The 19,460-nt window shown below is 41.5% G+C and overlaps 1 protein-coding gene across 1 annotated transcript in view; it reads left to right on the top strand.

Annotated features, from left to right (window-relative positions):
- LOC139389557 (uncharacterized) overlaps positions 1-19,460 on the top strand; it is a 30,360-nt gene that overhangs the window by 1,394 nt on the left and 9,506 nt on the right. The window lies entirely within an intron of this gene.

The following is a 19,460-nucleotide window of genomic DNA, read 5'->3' on the forward strand; positions in this document are numbered from 1 at the left end:
GATCTGTTCTGACCTTTGATCGATCTGTTCTGACCTTTGATCGATCTGTTCTGACCTTTGATCGATCTGTTCTGACTTTGGATCGATCTGTTCTGACTTTGGATCGATCTGTTCTGACTTTGGATCGATCTGTTCTGACTTTGGATCGATCTGTTCTGACTTTGGATCGATCTGTTCTGACTTTTGATCGATCTGTTCTGACTTTGGATCAGTCTGTTCTGACTTTTGATCGATCATTTTTTGATAAATTATTGGAAAAATGCCAGATTCTTTAATAGCCTTGTTTTTTTCAGTGACTTCCATTCATGCTAAGTTGCTCTGAATAAGAGTGTCGACTAAATGTGGAGGGGAAGGGTAGAGTAGGATAGTATTTGCTAGGGTATAGTAGGATAGGGTAAGGGTCGTGAAGTTTTTTTTTAGGGTAGGCTTAGGGTATGGTTGGGTAGAAGAGTTTATGATAAGGTAGAGTATGATAGTGTATGATAGGGTAGGATGTGGTAGATTAGGATAGGCTAGGCTAAGATAGGGTAGGATAGGGTAGAATAGTTTATTATAGGGTAGGGAGGATAGGGTAGGATCGGATAGGGTAGGTTAGAGTAGGGTAGGGTAGAATAAGGTTAGGTAGGATAGGGTAGGGTAGGGTAGGATAGGGTAGGGTAGGGTAGGGTAGGATAGGGTAGGGAAGGATAGGGTAGGGTAGGGTAGGTTAGGGTAGGATAGGGTAGGGTAGGGAAGGATAGGGTAGAATCGGATAGGGTACGTTAGAGTAGGGTAGGGTAGGGTAGGCTATGATAGGATATGGTATGGTAAAATAGGTTAGGATATGATATAAGTTAGGATAGGGTAGGATAGGGTATGATAGAGTAGGGGTAGGATAGGGTAGCATAAGGTTAGGTTGGATAGGGTAGGGTAGGGTAGGGTAGGGTAGGGTAGGATAGGGTAGGGTAGGGTTGGATAGGGTAGGATAGGATAGGGTAGGATAGGGTATGATAGAGTAGGGGTAGGATAGGGTAGCATAAGGTTAGGTAGGATAGGGTAGGGTAGGATAGGATAGGGTAGGGTAGGGTAGGGTAGGATAGGATAGGATAGGATAGGGTAGTGTAGGATAGGATAGTGTAGGATAGTGTAGGATAGTGTAGGATAGTGTAGGATAGGGTAGGATAGGGTAGTGTAGGATAGGGTAGTGTAGGATAGGGTAGGATAGGGTAGGGTAGGGTAGAGTGGGGTAGGGTATGATAGGATAAGGTAGGGTAGGATAGGGTAGGATAAGGTAGGGTTGGTAGACCACAATGGGTTCAAATAGAATATGTTGAGCAAATCATTGACCCTGCCTGGACTGTAGTATTTCACCAAATGTCCTTGGAAGTTAATAATGAAGATGGCAACATGTACAGTACAGACAAATGTAGGCTATAACTAAGAGAATATAATTATGTTATGCACATAATTGTGCATATCTGTTTGATTAATGAGAAAGCATTTTAAATTAATTTACTAAATGGCCCCTTTTTCACATCTGACAACGTGAATTTAATCTATCTGTGAAGGATAAATAGAGAGACTAAATATAAAGGACAAAGTGGGCAAGCGAACATAAAGAGAACATTTGCATACTAATTAAAACTGTGTAATAATCTGAGAAAATATTCTTGAAATCAGTGCTATAGTATAGACAGTCATTGTCGTAATTTATTGAATGAACCTCCTATCTTCCCGACAGCGGAGAGAAGAAGAATGTATCCACTTGAAGTGGGACGCATATTACCATGCGTGGTGGCTAACAAGCTAAACTCCGTGCTTGCTTCTAGTACCACCTCTTCGGATGCGCTAGACTAAGGTTCGCATGGATACTTTCTATTTGTTCCTAAACTCAAAGACATGCTAAACTAAAATTAATTGGACATGCTCATCACACCTTGAATCGTCCTCCTATCTGTTTAATTGTCTTTTTAGGAACTCTAATTTAGTAGAGCTAAAATCTGGCAGGTAAATCAAATGAATACTCACACGGTTTTAATGAACTCCTCCCTCTGACATTGTGACCATATTTTGTGACCTGCATTTAGAGGAGATAATGATCAGGAAGTAACAAAATATAAAAATAAAAGCAGACACTGATTGAATGTTAACAATTACAATATTATGTAGTATGTAGAGGTGACCCGAACAGTTCCCACAATATAAAATAAGCTGGTTATTGATCACTCATCCTTGGACAAGTCACTCAGCAGCAGCCAGCACAATCCAAACCTGTCTATTTAAAGCAAGTGTTGCTGAGCGTTACGTCCCTACAGACTTCCTATTTACACTATATATACAAAAGTATGTGGACACCCCTTCAAATGAGTGGATTCGGCTAAATTCAGCCATACCCGTGGCTGACAGGTGTATAAAACCGAAGCACACCACCATGCAATCTCCATAGGAAACATTGGCAGTATGTCAGTTTGGGGAAGGCCCTTTCCTGTTTCAGTATGACAATGCCCCAATGCACAAAGCGAAGTCCATACCGAAATGGTTTGTTCGAGATCGGTGTGGAAGAACTTGACTGGCATGCAAAGAGCCCTGACCTCAACCCCATTGAACACCTTTGGGATGAATTGGAATACCGACTGTGAGCCAGACCATATCGCCAGTGCCCAACCTCACTAATGCTCTTGTGGCTGAATGGAAGCAAGTCCCCACAGCAATGGAAAGCCTTCCCAGAACAGTGGAGCCTGTTATAGCAGCAAAGGGGGGACCAACTCCATATTAATGCCAATGATTTTTGAATGACATGTTCGACAAGCAGGTCTCCACATACTTTTGGCAAGTACTGTATATAGGATGAGCCATGACTAGAATACAGTAGGGTAGCCTAGTGGTTAGAGCGGTGGACGAGTAACCGGAAGGTTGCAAGTTCAAACCCCCGAGCTGGCAAGGTACAAATCTGTCGTTCTGCCCCTGAACAGGCAGTTAACCCACTGTTCCTAGGCCGTCATTGAAAATAAGAATTTGTTCTTAACTGACTTGCCTAGTTAAATAAAGGTAAAATAAAAAATAGTATGTAAACATGATTAAAGTGACCAGTGTTGACTCTGTGTTCATAGGGAAGCAGTCTCTAAGTTGCAGGGTGCCGGGTGGAGGCCAGCTAGTGACTGTTTAAAAGTCTGATGGCATGGAGAAGCTGTTTTTCAGTCTCTCTGTCGCAGTTTTGATTTGCCTGTATTGTCTCCGTCTTCTTGATGGTAACGGGATGAACAGACCATGGCTCGGGTGGCCTTGGTCCTTGATGAAGTCCTTGATGATCTTCTTGGTCTTCCTGTGACACAGAGTTCTGTAGATGTCCTGGAGGGCAGGCAGTGTTCCCCCAGTGATGCGTTGGGCTGACCACACCACCCTCTGGAGAGCCATGTGGTTGCGGGTGGTGCAGTTGCCATACCAGGCGGTGATACAGTCCGAAGGAATGCTCTCAATGGTGCATCTGTAGAAGTTTGAGTCTAAGGGGACAAGCCAAATTTCTTCAGCCTCCTGGGGTTGAAGAGGTGCTGCATTCTGTTGGTGTGAATGGACCATTTCAGGGCCCTGTATCAGTGGCTTGGTTATTTTCTTCGAAGATGGAGAAGAAGGTGTTTAGTTTGCACTTCCTAATGAACTCAGTTACTGAGTCAGTGTGTATATGTCAATAATATTCCCAGAGGCAACCTGGAACATTTCCTAGTCCGCGTGATCAAAACAGTCTTGAAGCATAGATTCTGATTGGTCAGAATAACATTGAACAGTCCTTACCACGGGTGATTCCTGCTTAACTTTCTGTCTACAGGCGGGGAGGAGCAGGAGGGAGGCGTGATATGATTTTCCTAATGTAGGGAGGGGAGGACATGTAACAATGGCCAAGCGTGTTCTCTCCGCGTGTAGCACAGGGGATGTATTGATAGAATTCCGTGAGTGTTTTCTTCAGATTTCCCTTATTAAAGTCCCATACCCATACCCCGTGACCTCTGTTAATCATGAGACATACCCCGTGACCTCTGTTAATCATGAGACATACCCCGTGACCTCTGTTAATCATGAGACATACCCCGTCACCTCTGTTAATCATGAGACATACCCCGTGACCTCTGTTAATCATGAGACATACCCCGTCACCTCTGTTAATCATGAGACATACCCCGTGACCTCTGTTAATCATGAGACATTCCCCGTCACCTCTGTTAATCATGAGACATACCCCTCCACCTCTGTTTTTCCCGGAGTTATTTCTTCCTGTCCACGCAATGAACAGAGAACCCCGCTGGCTGTATGGATGGGGACAATATATCCGGAGAGAGCCATGATTCCGTTAAACAGAGAATGTTACAGTCCCTTATGTCTCTCTGAAAGGAGATCCTTGCCCTGAGCTCGTCTACGTTAGCGAGTAATATACTCAGAAGCGGTGGATGGTTTGCTCGCCACCTGAGCCTGACTAGAACCTTAACTTCTCCTCCCTCTTTTCTGGCGTCAATGTTTTTGTGCAGTACCAAGGAGGAATGGGGCTTCCTCTGGAAATCCAAACAAAGGATCCAGATCAGTGAAGTCAAATTTCTGGTCGAATTTCTGGCGAGTGACTGTCGATCTAATGTCCAAAAGTTCTTTACAGCTTTAGGTAATACTAGAACCGTTCAGAGCAATAGATCAATATAGCAATAGATCAATAGATCAATTTAGCAATAGATCAATATAGCAATAGATCAATAGATCAATATAGCAATAGATCAATTTAGCAATAGAGCAATAGATCAATAGAGCAATAGATCAATAGATCAATAGATCAATATAGCAATAGATCAATATAGCTTTAGATCAATAGATCAATATAGCTTTAGATCAATAGATCAATAGATCAATATAGCAATAGATCAATATAGCAATAGATCAATAGATAAATATAGCTTTACATCAATATAGCAAAAGAGCAATAGATCAATAGATCAATATAGCAATAGATCAATATAGCAATAGATCAATATAGCAATAGATCAATAGATCAATACAGCAACGGATCAATAGATCCTAAACCACTAAGATTATCAATATAGCTTTAGATCAATAGATCAATATAGCTTTAGATCAATATAGCAATAGAGCAATAGATCAATATAGCAATAGATCAATATAGCAATAGATCAATAGATCAATATAGCAATAGATCAATAGATCAATAGATCAATATAGCAATAGAGCAATAGATCAATACAGCAACGGATCAATAGATCCTAAACCACTAAGAGTATCTATATTTCAATATTTTGCTGAATGTGCTACGTCATGTAATGTGTTAAACTAGAAAGCTTTTGTGTTGATTTTTATATTGAACTGGTTTATTAACCCTGTTCCTTCCTTATATTGAACTAGTTGAACAATTTCCTGTGTATTCTGACTGTAAGGCACTACAGAGGGTAGTGCCTATGGCCCAGTACATCACTGCCATCCAGGACCTCTATACCAGGCGGTGTCAGAGGCAGTTTTTACACTGCTGCTACTCTATTTATTATCCATGTATAGTCACTTTACCCTTACCTACATGTACAAATTAGCTCGACTAACGTGAACCCCTGTACATAGCCTTATTATTGTTATTTTAATATTTTTATTTAGTTCATAGTAAATATTTTCTTAACTCTATTTAACTCTATTTTCTTAACTGCATTGTTGGTTAAAGGGCTGTGTAAGTAAGCATTTCACGGTAAGGTCTTAACCCTGTTGTATTCGGCGCATGTGACAAATACAATTTGATTTGATTAGATTTGATTACATGTCGTTTTCTATATTTTCAGCATGATTTTAACATCAGTTTTTTCTTAGTACCTTTTTAATAGAAATTCTCGTAGGAGCGAGGGATTTTCTGCGAGCATATGCGGTTAGCGAAAGTCTGCATGACATTTAACCACAGATTTCTTCCCCAAAAATCCCCAGAAAGGTTCAAACTGCTGCCTAACATATTATTAACAGCCATATGTTTAAGCATTTAAAAACATAAAACTCTGAGATGAGGGGATTGTTAGCTTAGAGAGAGATCATTTTTTACATCAGCCTCTATTCGTTCTCAAAGATAGAGGGTCAGAACTAAGGAGGGTGCTCCAAATGGCATGTTATTCCCTATAAAGTGCAGTATTTTTGACCAGGGCCATATGTACAGTGGGGCAAAAAAGTATTTAGTCAGCCACCAATTGTGCAAGTTCTCCCACGTAAAAAGATGAGAGAGGCCTGTAATTTTCATCATAGGTACACTTCAACTATGACAGACGAAATGAGAAAAAAAAATCCAGAAAATCACATTGTAGGATTTTTAATGAATTTATTTGCAAATTATGGTGGAAAATAAGTATTTGGTCACCTACAAACAAGCAAGATTTCTGGCTCTCACAGACCTGTAACTTCTTCTTTAAGAGGCTCCTCTGTCAACCACTCGTTACCTGTATTAATGGCACCTGTTTGAACTTGTTATCAGTATAAAAGACACCTGTCCACAACCTCAAACAGTCACACTCCAAACTCCACTATGGCCAAGACCAAAGAGCTGTCAAAGGACACCAGAAACAAAATTGTAGACCTGCACCAGGCTGGGAAGACTGAATCTGCAATAGGTAAGCAGCTTGGTTTGAAGAAATCAACTGTGGGAGCAATTATTAGGAAATGGAAGACATACAAGACCACTGATAATCTCCCTCGATCTGGGGCTCCATGCAAGATCTCACCCCGTGGGGTCAAAATGATCACAAGAACGGTGAGCAAAAATCCCAGAACCACACGGGGGGACCTAGTGAATGACCTGCAGAGAGCTGGGACCAAAGTAACAACGCCTACCATCAGTAACACACTACGCCGCCAGGGACTTAAATCCTGCAGTGCCAGACGTGTCCCCCTGCTTAAGCCAGTACATGTCCAGGCCCGTCTGAAGTTTGCTAGAGAGCATTTGGATGATCCAGAAGAAGATTGGGAGAATGTCATATGGTCAGATGAAACCAAAATATAACTTTTTGGTAAAAACTCAACTCGTTGTGTTTGGAGGACAAATAATGCTGAGTTGCATCCAAAGAACACCATAACTACTGTGAAGCATAGGGGTGGAAACATCATGCTTTGGGGCTGTTTTTCTGAAAAGGGACCAGGACGACTGATCCGTGTAAAGGAAAGAATGAATGGGGCCATGTATCGTGAGATTTTGAGTGAAAACCTCCTTCCATCAGCAAGGGCATTGAAGTTGAAACGTGGCTGGGTCTTTCAGCATGACAATGATCACAAACACACCGCCCGGGCAACGAAGGAGTGGCTTCGTAAGAAGCATTTTCAAAGTCCTGGAGTGGCCTAGCCAGTCTCCAGATCTCAACCCCATAGAAAATCTTTGGAGGGAGTTGAAAGTCCGTGTTGCCCAGCAACAGCCCCAAAACATCACTGCTCTAGAGGAGATCTGCATGGAGGAATGGGCCAAAATACCAACAACAGTGTGTGAAAACCTTGTGAAGACTTACAGATAACATTTGACCTCTGTCATTGCCAACAAAGGGTATATAACAAAGTATTGAGATAAACTTTTGTTATTGACCAAATACTTATTTTCCACCATAATTTGAAAATAAATTCATTAAAAATCCTACAATGTGATTTTCTGGATTTTTTTTTCTAATTTTGTCTGTCATAGTTGAAGTGTACCTATGATGAAAATTACAGGCCTCTCTCATCTTTTTAAGTGGGAGAACTTGCACAATTGGTGGCTGACTAAATACTTTTTTGCCCCACTGTATAGGGAATAGGGTGCCATTTGGGATGCAACTAAAGTATCCCGGTCTTCCATATTGAAGAAATGATTTGTATTTCTTCGAGGTTTTAGGGTCTTAAAGTAATTGTCTACAAGCTGTGCCACACTGAAAACTATAATGCATTTTGTAATCCTCATCTCACTCTTATGAACTATGTAATTACTTCCCCATGTAGAGTATATAAATAATCCATTTTATGTCAGTCGGATACTAGAATGTCAGTCGGATACTAGAATGTCAGTCGGATACTAGAATGTCAGTCGGATACTAGAATGTCAGTCGGATACTAGAATGTCAGTCCGGATGCTAGAATGTCAGTCGGATACTAGAATGTCAGTCCGGATACTAGAATGTCAGTTGGATACTAGAATGCCAGTCGGATACTAGAATGTCAGTCGGATACTAGACTGTCAGTCGGATACTAGAATGTCAGTCGGATACTAGAATGTCAGTCGGATACTAGAATGCCAGTCGGATACTAGAATGTCAGTCGGATACTAGACTGTCAGTCGGATACTAGAATGTCAGTCGGATACTAGAATGTCAGTCGGATACTAGAATGTCAGTCCGGATGCTAGAATGTCAGTCGGATACTAGAATGTCAGTCCGGATGCTAGAATTAGAGCCAGTTTCCTACAGCAATATGAAATGTTATTATGTTTATTTTAATTCTAATTAATAATGAATTTACTTTTTGTAGGGGTAGAAACACATTTGTTCATTAGTGCAAATTAAGTCTGACATTTCAATGCGGAAATTACAAACTTTAGAAGCCTTTTCAAACTCAAATACACTACAAGTTTGCATGTACTTCTTTGCAGGAAAAATCTCAGCAGCAAAATATTGATCAAATTAGTATCCTACATATGTTGTCGCTGCGATAAGTGTCTGGACGTGCATCCAAAATAGAACCCTATTCTCTATTTAGTCCACTGCTTTTGTCCAGAGCCTCGTAGGAAATAGGGTTCTGTTTAAGAGTCTCAGTGCTTGTCCTGTCTCTGAGCCGATGGAGAAGACCTTTCTTTCATTCTGAATCTGAATTAACTTTGCCTTGGCTGTTATTATATCCTCAGAAACACAAGGAGGTTTTACTGAACCATTATGGTTGAAAATCTGCAGGAGATAAGATTTCACGTCTGATCTGGGACGCTCCATGTCACAGCTTGTCTCACCTCATGGACAGATGTCGTTGAAATCAGCGACAGCCGATCACACTGATCCCCTAGTAATCATGTGCGATGATCCCGGGGTGACACGGAGCTGTGGGAAACATGTCCGTCAGTACCTCCACCCACACCGGCAATCCCCCCGACCCTCCAACCTCCCCTTTCCCCTCCACCTCTCCTCTCTTCTCTCCTCCCCCCATCTCGTCCCACTGACTCTCCCTCCCCCATAAGCTGCCCTATACCCTATCGCCACCTGCCCCCTCCTCTCTTCTCTCCTCCCCCCTCTCCCCATCTCGTCCCACTGACTCTCCCTCCCCATAAGCTGCCCTATACCCCTACCGCCACCTGCCCCCTCCTCTCCTCAGTCTCTCCCCCTCCTTTCCCCATGTCCTTATCCCTCCCCATGCCAGCTCCGAACCCTCTTCATAGATAGACTTCGCTCTCTCTCATATGACTCATACTGTATATGTTTCTGTATCCAGTAAATGGTTTGCATTATGGTTATGGGAGGAGATGCATGCCAATGGTCAGTTCCGATCCGTGCATCTCTCTCTGTACTTTCTGTCTGTTAAGTGGGAAGAAAAAGTATGTGAACCCCTTTAGAATTACCTGGATTTCTGCATAAATTGTATCTGATCTTCATCTAAGTCACAACAATAGACAAACACAGTCTGCTTAAACTAATAACACACAAACAATTCTTAATTTTTCATATCTTTATTGAACACACCACGTAAACATTCACAGGTTGGGAAAAGTATGTGAACCCTTGGATTTAATAACAGGTTGACCATCATTTGGCAGCAATAACCTCAACGTTTTCTGTAGTTGCGGACCTGCACAATGATCAGGAGGAATTTTGGAACGTTCCTCTTTACAAAACTGTTTCAGTACCACAATATTCTTGGGATGTCTGGTGTGAACCTCTCTCTTGAGGTCATGCCACAGCATATCAATCGGGTTGAGGTCAGGACTGACTGGGTCATTTCCGAAGGCGTATTTTCTTCTGTTCAAGCCATTCTGTTGTTGATTTACTTCTGTCTTTTGGGTCGTTGTCCTGTTGCATCACCCAACTTCTGTATAGCTTTAGTTGGCGGACAGATAACCTTACATTCTACTGCAAAATGTCTTGATAAACTTGGGAATACATTTTTCCGTCGATGATAGCAAGCTGTCCAGGCCCTGAGGCAGCAATGCAGCCCCAAACCGTGATGCTCCCTCCACCATACTTTACAGTTGGGATGAGGTTTTGATGTTGGTGTGCTGTGCCTTTTTTTCTCCACACATAGTGTTGTGTGTTCCTTCCAAACATCACAACTTTAGTTTCATCTGTCCACAGAATATTTTGCCAGTAGCGCTGTGGAACATCCAGGTGCACTTTTGCAAACGTCAGACCTGCAGCAATGTTTTATTTTGGACAGCAGTGGCTTCTTCCGTGGTGTCCTCCCATGAACACCATTGTTTCTTTAGTGTTTTACGTATCGTAGACTCGTCAACAGAGACGTTAACATGTTCCAGAGATTTCTGTAAGTTTTTAGCTAACACTCTAGGATTCTTCTTAACCTCATTGAGCATTCTGAGCTGTGCTCTGGCAGTCATCTTTACAGGACTGCAACTCCTAGGGAGAGTAGCAACAATGCTGAAATGTATCCATTTATAGACAATTTGTCTTACCGTGGACTGACTTTTAGAGATACTTTTGTAACCCCTATGCAAGGCAACAATTCTTAAACGTAGGTCTTCTGAGATCTCTTTTGTTCGTGGCATGGTTCATATCAGGCAATGCTTCTTGTGTATAGCGAACTTCAATTTTGTGAGTGTTTTTATTGGGCAGGAAAACCTCTAACCAACATCTCCAATCTCGTCTCATTGATTAGACACCAGGTTAGCTGGCTCCTGACTCCAATTAGCTTTTGGAGAAGTCATTATCCTAGGGGTTCACATACTTTTTCCAGCCTAAACTGTGAATGTTTAAATTATGCATTCAATATAGACAAGAAAAATACAATAATGTTTGTGTGTTATTAGTTTAAGCGGACTGTGTTTGTCTGTTGTTGTGACTTAGATCAAGATCAGACCCAAATATATGTCCAATTTATGCAGAAATGCAGGTAATTCCAAAAGGTTCACATCCATTTTCTTGCCACTGTATATTGTATATATTGTATATTGCTATTGTTCTCCAACACCACCACAGACAGAAGGAAACCCTATTACCTAAATACAGGTGTAGGATTTTATTAATTTGACCTACAGTATATACAGCGAAATAACCCTGCAGCAAGAAGAATTGAATCTTTAGTTGCTTGATTGGTTTCTAGGCTATTAGCTGGTCAAAAGTAGGCTACATGAAAACTGCAATACTGTTAAAGAGGCAGTGCAATCAAAAACGTAATTTCCTAAAAAAAAACATTCAATTATGAAAATGATGATAATGCCCTTTTAGTGTAAGAGCCTGTTCAAGTGGGATGGAGTTTCTGGCCACAGCATGACACATCACAATCTGATCTGATTATTCAGACCAATGATCAGTCCTCTTTTATTTGCATATGTATCTTCCTACTTTTGGGAAAGTGTAAGCGAGGTACTGCAGGTTCTAGAGTCTAGATGAACATATCTGCCAATCAGGGCTGTGTATGTAAATATATTTTTATCAACACGCCCACACGAGCAGACAGGAGTTTTAATCACAAAAAGGAGACTAAAGGAAATAAATGATAGAAAATATATTTGGAGTTATTTTCATGAAATAAACACACACAGTGATGTATTGGACATATAGTGATTATTTAAAAATACAATTTAAAAGACTGCAGGGAGGCTATATGCTGCCTTCACATGCTATTGGAGTTATCGGAAGTTCCTTGTTCCGACTGGGAAGTTTCACTTGAACGACCCTTCAAGTCGGATTTACTATCTGGAAAACCCAGAGAAAATGCCCGAGTTGTACAGCTGGGACATTTCACCTCTGACCTTTGACCTTTTCAAACAAAAGATGACAACGAAACTGTTTTTGACCACTACAATATGGGTAGGACCCAATGTAGCTAGTTTGATCATATTGTCAATGTTAAGCAAACTAGCTAACTTAACTGTAAGCAACGTTAGCTATCTTAACAAGCTAGCTAACTTAACTATAAGCAACGTTAGCTATCTTAACAAGCTAGCTAACTTAACTATAAGCAACGTTAGCTATCTTAACTAGCTAGCTAACTTAACTATAAGCAACGTTAGCTATCTTAACAAGCTAGCTAACTTAACTATAAGCAACGTTAGCTATCTTAACAAGCTAGCTTACTTAACTATAAGCAACGTTAGCTATCTTAACAAGCTAGCTAACTTAACTATAAGCAACGTTAGCTATCTTAACAAGCTAGCTAACTTAACTATAAGCAACGTTAGCTATCTTAACAAGCTAGCTAACTTAACTATAAGCAACGTTAGCTATCTTAACAAGCTAGCTAACTTAACTATAAGCAACGTTAGCTATCTTAACAAGCTAGCTAACTTAACTATAAGCAACGTTAGCTATCTTAACAAGCTAGCTAACTTAACTATAAGCAACGTTAGCTATCTTAACAAGCTAGCTAACTTAACTATAAGCAACATTAGCTATCTTAACAAGCTAGCTAAAATAAAAAAGAGGGGGAAAAAACGCATTTAAAAAAAAAAAAGAAAAAAAGATTAATTAAACAAAGTCGTATTTCCGACATCACTGCTTGGATATAGGAAGCTCAGACGAGCATGTGAATGCAGCTTTAATATAACTGTGTGTTAGCGTGGATTTTCAGTGAATGTATTGTAACTCAAAAAAGCTAATCTGCAGAAAAATTCTCAGCAATAATAGGGTGATCAAATTAAGATCCTATATATGTAGTGCTCCACCTTTGGTCCCTGGTAAAAAAAAAAGTAGTGCTCAATATAGGGAATAAGGCTCAGGTCTAAAGTAGTGCTCTATATAGGGAATAAGGCTCAGGTCTAAAGTAGTGCTCAATATAGGGAATAAGGCTCAGGTCTAAAGTAGTGCTCTATATAGGGAATAAGGCTCAGGTCTAAAGTAGTGCACTATATAGGGAATAGGGCTCTGGTCTAAAGTAGTGCTCAATATAGGGAATAAGGCTCAGGTCTAAAGTAGTGCTCTATATAGGGAATAAGGCTCAGGTCTAAAGTAGTGCTCAATATAGGGAATAAGGCTCAGGTCTAAAGTAGTGCTCAATATAGGGAATAAGGCTCAGGTCTAAAGTAGTGCACTATATAGGGAATAGGGTGCCATCTAGGACGCAGACCATTCTCCAGCAGCCATGGAATGGATCATTATTTGAGAGCCAAGCACAGATTTTCATCACCCCAGAGTCAAGCTTTTGGAGAGCTCAGGGCCGGCCCACTCAGTCCTAACTGAAGTGTGTTATCGAATTATGTGTTAAAGCAACTTTTTCACTGCCCAGTAGTCAGAACTGGAACTCTCACAGTGTTCTGTGTGATATGCCCATCTGCTGTGACTACTGTTGCATACCATGTTGATATCCTCCTCTCTCTCTCTCTCTCTCTCTCTGTCTCTCTGTCTCTCTCTCTGTGTCTCTGTCTCTCTATCTGTGTCTATGTCTCTCTCTCTGTGTCTCTCTCTGTCTCTGTCTCTCTCTCTGTGTCTCTGTCTCTCTCTCTGTGTCTCTGTCTCTCTCTATGTGTCTCTGTCTCTCTCTCTGTGTCTCTGTCTCTCTCTCTCTCTTTCTGTCTCTCTCCCTCTCTCCCTGTTCTCTCTCTCTCCTCTTTATCTCTCTCTCTTTATCTCTCCCTTTATCTCTCTCTCTCTCTCTCCCTGTTCTCTCTCTCTCTCTCTTTATCTCTCTCTTTATATCTCTCTCTCTCTTTTATCGCTCTCTCTATCTTTCTCCTCTTCACATACTGTTGCTCTCTGCTGACCGAAGTACTTTCCTAGTCCTAACCTACTCTCCGGTGAGTACTGCAATGGTTTGTGAAACCATTTTCAGTTTGTAACGTCGCACTTTGGCTCATGAACATCCCGGTTTTGTTTGGTTCTTGGTAGTATCCCCTTTGTTGATGATAATCTGTTTGGCATTTCTTGATTATTTTGTTCTCAGAACTGTGAGGACCTCCTCCAGCCTCCCATGTTAGATTTGGGCTGTGTTCCTCCCCTGCTTACAACACCAGCGCTGAACCAGAACATATTGACATACTTTAATCGAGGTGATTTAAAACACTGATCTCAGAATATGTCATCATGTTCACCAAAACATGGGGGCTTAGATGAAGATATCAGGAGGGGTCAAAATGATAATGATGCACCACATAGGTGGAGGGGTGGACGGGAGGAGGGGTGGATGGGTGGATGGGGGAGGGGAGGAGGGGTGGATGGGTGGATGGGGGGAGGGGAGGACGGGAGGACGGGAGGAGGGGTGGATGGGGGGAGGGGAGGATGGGGGAGGGGAGGAGGGGTGGATGGGTCTAGGGGTGGAGTGGTGGATGGGTGGATGCGTGAAGGGGTGGATGGGTGAAGGGTGGAGTGGAGGGGGGGAGGGGTGGATGGGTCTAGGGGTGGAGTGGTGGAGGAGTGGATGGGTGGAGTGGTGGAGGGGTGGAGTGGAGGAGGGGTGGATGGGTGGAGGGGAGGAGGGATGGATGGATGGGTAGAGGGGAGGAGAGGTGGATGGGTGAAGGATGGAGTGGAGGGGTGGATGGGTGAAGGGTGGAGTGGAGGGGGGGAGGGGTGGATGGGTCTAGGGGTGGAGTGGTGGAGGAGTGGATGGGTGGAGTGGTGGAGGGGAGGAGGGGTGGAGTGGAGGAGGGGTGGATGGGTGGAGGGGAGGAGGGATGGATGGGTAGAGGGGAGGAGAGGTGGATGGGTGTAGGGGAGGAGGGGGGAATTGGATTCCTTTAGGGTCTTCACTCCTTACTGTGGCTAAGCTTGTAACAGGAGGAAGACATATTGAAAAAGAGCTCAAGAAAACACAAACATTTTCATCTGAGAGATTATACTCTGGGTAGACAGATGTTCTCACTGGGCCTCAGTGATATGTTCACCTATAAATCGTCAAACACATGGTCCTGGGTTATGAGGGAGGGAGGGTGGGTGGTGGTGGTGGTGGTGGGTGGTTCCTGAAGGGTTTCCAGCTATCTCTGAAAAGCAGATTACACCACCAGACCAACCAACCTGGGTTCAAATAGTATTTAAAACCTTTTAAAGACTTAAACAGGATTTAATTTAGCTTGATTGAGCTTGCCTGGCACAATGGAACTAATTTCATCGTTGAATTCTGTTTGAAGGTCTGCAAAGCGAGAGTGACGATGTCTACGATACTAAGATAAGATAATGTGTCTGTAATAATCTGTGACGGGGATGGGCAACATGGATCGATTACAAAATGGCAAAAATGTGTAGAATTGTAGAAAATGATCTGTGAAGTGGCGAGGTATCAAATCAAATGTTATTTGTGACACGCTTCGTAAACAACAGAAAGAAAAATTGAGAAAAAATAGAAAAATAATAGCACGAGGAGTAAATACAAAATGAGCAACGGTAACTTTTTTAAATCTATTTTTAAATCATCACTGTATTTCTAATTAATCACTGTGTGTTTATTTCATGAAAATAACTCAAAATATAATTTGTATAATTTATTTCCCTGAGTCTCCTTTTTGCAATATACGCGGGGTACCAGTACTGAGTCCACATGCAGTGGTGTGAGGTACTATAGGTAGATACACTATAAATACAAAAGTATGTGGACACGGCTTCAAATGAGTGGATTCGGCTATTTCAGCCACACTGACAGGTGTATATCGTGCACACAGACATGCAATCTCCATAGACAAACATTGGCAGTAGAATGGCTTTGCTGAAGAGCTCAGTGACTTTCAACGTGGCACCGTCAGACGATGCCACCTTTCCAACAAGTCAGTCATCAAATTTTCTGCCCTGCTAGAGCAGCCACCGTTCAACTGTAAGTGCTGTTATTGTGAAGTGGGAACGTCTAGGAGCAACAACGGCTCTGCCGTGAAGTGGTAGCCCACACAAGCTCACAGAACAGGACTGCTAATGCGCATTGAGCATAAAAATCGTCTGTCCTCGGTTGCAACACTCACTACTGATTTCCAATCTGTCTCTGAAACCAACGTCAGCACAATAACTGATTGTCGGGAGCTTCATGAAATGGGTTTCCATGGCTGAGCAGCCGCACACAAGCCTACAATCACAATCACGCAATGCCAGGCGTCGAATCTGGATTTGGTGGATGCCAGGAGAACGCTACCTGCGCCAATGTGTAGTACCAACTGTAAAGTTTGATGGAGGAGGAATAATGGTCTGGGGCTGTTTTTCATGGTTGGGGCTAGGACCATTAGTTCAAGTGAAGGGAATCTTAACAATACAGCATGCAATTACATTCTAGACGATTCTGTGCTTCCAACTTTGTGGCAACAGTTTGGGGAAGGCCCTTTCCTGTTTCATCATGACAATACCCACTAAGAACTAAGGGTAACCATGGCAACCATGACAGAGGGAAAAGCATTACGCTGGTAAGAGTCTAATATTTTATCAGAAAATGGTTTTCATTGCAAGTTAAAGTGTACTGTTAGCTAGCTAGCTAATGTTAGCTGACTGGGATAACATTAGCTGGCGGGCTCGCTAGCGAACGTTGCATGTATGATCTGTGTAGTAATATTATTTGTATCTCTGAAAGCCATTTGAATTACCAGTTATAGCCTTATGATAGCTAGCTAACATTGAACCTAGTTGCTTAGCTTTAGCTACCTGCAGATTCATGCAAGGTGCATGTTAGTATGGATTATGGTTCACAGTTTAGCTAGCTAGCTACATGTCTAAACAAAAGACTCAACTATACAAGGTGCATGTTAGTATGGATTATGGTTCACAGTTTAGCTAGCTAGCTACATGTTTAAATAAAAATAATCCACTGTACAAGGTGCATGTTAGTATGGATTATGGTTCACAGTTTAGCTAGCTAGCTAGCTACAAGTCTAAACAAAAGACTCAACTATGCAAGGTGAATGTTAGTATGGATTATGGTTTACAGTTTAGCTAGCTAGCTACATGTTTAAATAAAAATAATCCACTGTACAAGTAACCATTTCACTGTACCATTTACACCCTGTGTATCCTGTGTATGTGACAAAGAAACTTACATTTTATTTGATACAGTGTGTGTTTACCAGAGACAGTAATGTGAAGAACAACATGACCTGCTGCACCAACGTTAGATTAGCATATAAACCAAGGACTAGATAAAGTACATCTTTTACTACATCTTTTGGCTATTACTTTCATTTACTTTCAGTCTTTAAATTGTTGGTTGTTTGGTACACTACCGTACTCACTCTGTTTATATCACATGGCCTTAAATGTGAATCCTTAAAGAGATGGGTGGGGCTAAAGCTTAAGAGGGTGTGAACGACGCTGAATGGGTGTAGACAAAGCTGCCCAGTGGGTGTCCCAAAACATTCATGGGGCATTTTCTTAAAAGTGGGTTTCAAAGCAGAATTCGTTTCTAAGCAATGCTGCCACTAACGAGTATGCCATCATCCCCAATTTTGAGACTATAGCTTTTTCCCCAAAAAATAATATTGAAAAATATATTGTCATGATGATTGGACGCATGGTTTTGCCATTTAATCCAATCAGAACACCACATCGGATTGTGATTGGTATTACAGGCAGAAGAGATTTGAGACAGCATAAATGAAACTCTACAAGAAGGTCAAGAGTCCATGGACATCATTTGAGATGATGTTGTCTGTGTTATCTATGTCCCAAAATGCACCTATCAAATCAAATGCTATTTGTCACATGCTTTGTAAACAACAGGTGTAGACTAACAGTCTACTTACGGGGCCTTTTCCAACAATGCAGAGTTACAGATAAATAAATAAAAAATATCAAATAAAAACAGTAAATAACAACATGGTTATATACAGGAAGTAGATAACAACATGGCTATATACAGGAAGTAGATGATAATATGGCTATAAACAGGAAGTAGATAACAACATGGCTTTATACAGGAAGTACATAACGAGGTAAGGTGTAGACTAACAGTCTAGAAAGTTTAACTTAATGTTTTTTTCACCTGGTCACAGACAGCTGATGTGTTGTGCACTGAAGTCCACAAGCAAAGGGAAAAGTTGAAAGGAGGAGACAGCGTAGATCCAAGAAGGAATTATCCCAACAATCAAAAGGATCATTCTGTTTATATGTGGCTGCTGTGAAAGTGAACTGTGTTTGCTTCCGTTCTTAAACGGGAGCAAACGGAACGATACGGGGATAAACGTACCTTCATTTGTCTAATAGAAACTTTAGATTGCAACTGCTCAACTAATGATTACGCCCTAGATCAGCTATATGCAGATTGTGCAAGGCGGTATTGAATCTGTCACCTTGATTACTCAGATTTCTCTTAACCTGTGCACCTATGTTGTACATTTTCATTCATAGGCTAAATTGTAGCAACCTCATGATGGCTATAAGGAAAATTGGAGTATCATGTAGTAGCCTAAACCTATCGATGTTACATTGAGCTGGGTGAATGGAATATTAGTCATCCAATATACTGTAATAGGAAAAAGGCCATGCTCATGGAAAAAAATGATAATCCTCCCTCATCTTAAACAGCACCGACTGCCACGGGTCTCTATAGATAATCTGGAGATAATCTGTCTGTTAGCACGATACAAACTGCATGGATCAGTCTCTATAGATAGTCTGGAGATAATCTGTCTGTTAGCATGATACACACTGCATGGATCAGTCTCTATAGATAGTCTGGAGATAATCTGTCTGTTAGTATGATACACACTGCATGGATTAGTCTCTATAGATAGTCTGGAGATAATCTGTCTGTTAGCATGATACAGACTGCATGGATTAGTCTCTATAGATAGCCTTGAGATAATCTGTCTGTTAGTATGATACACACTGCATGGATTAGTCTCTATAGATAGCCTTGAGATAATCTGTCTGTTAGCATGATACACACTGCATGGATTAGTCTCTATAGATAGCCTTGAGATAATCTGTCTGTTAGCATGATACACACTGCATGGATTAGTCTCTATAGATAGCCTTGAGATAATCTGTCTGTTAGCATGATACACACTGCATGGATTAGTCTCTATAGATAGCCTTGAGATAATCTGGTTGTTAGCCCGATACACACTGCATGGATTAGTCTCTATAGATAGCCTTGAGATAATCTGTCTGTTAGCCCGATACACACTGGATGGATTAGTCTATAGATAGCCTTGAGATAATCTGTCTGTTAGCCCGATACACACTGGATGGATTAGTCTCTATAGATAGCCTTGAGATAATCTGGCTGTTAGCCCGATACACACTGCATGGATTAGTCTCTATAGATAGCCTTGAGATAATCTGTCTGTTAGCATGATACACACTGCATGGATTAGTCTCTATAGATAGCCTTGAGATAATCTGTCTGTTAGCATGATACACACTGCATGGATTAGTCTCTATAGATAGCCTTGA

Source organism: Oncorhynchus clarkii, chromosome 30 (assembly GCF_045791955.1).
Source record: "Oncorhynchus clarkii lewisi isolate Uvic-CL-2024 chromosome 30, UVic_Ocla_1.0, whole genome shotgun sequence".
Lineage (NCBI taxonomy): Eukaryota > Metazoa > Chordata > Actinopteri > Salmoniformes > Salmonidae > Oncorhynchus > Oncorhynchus clarkii.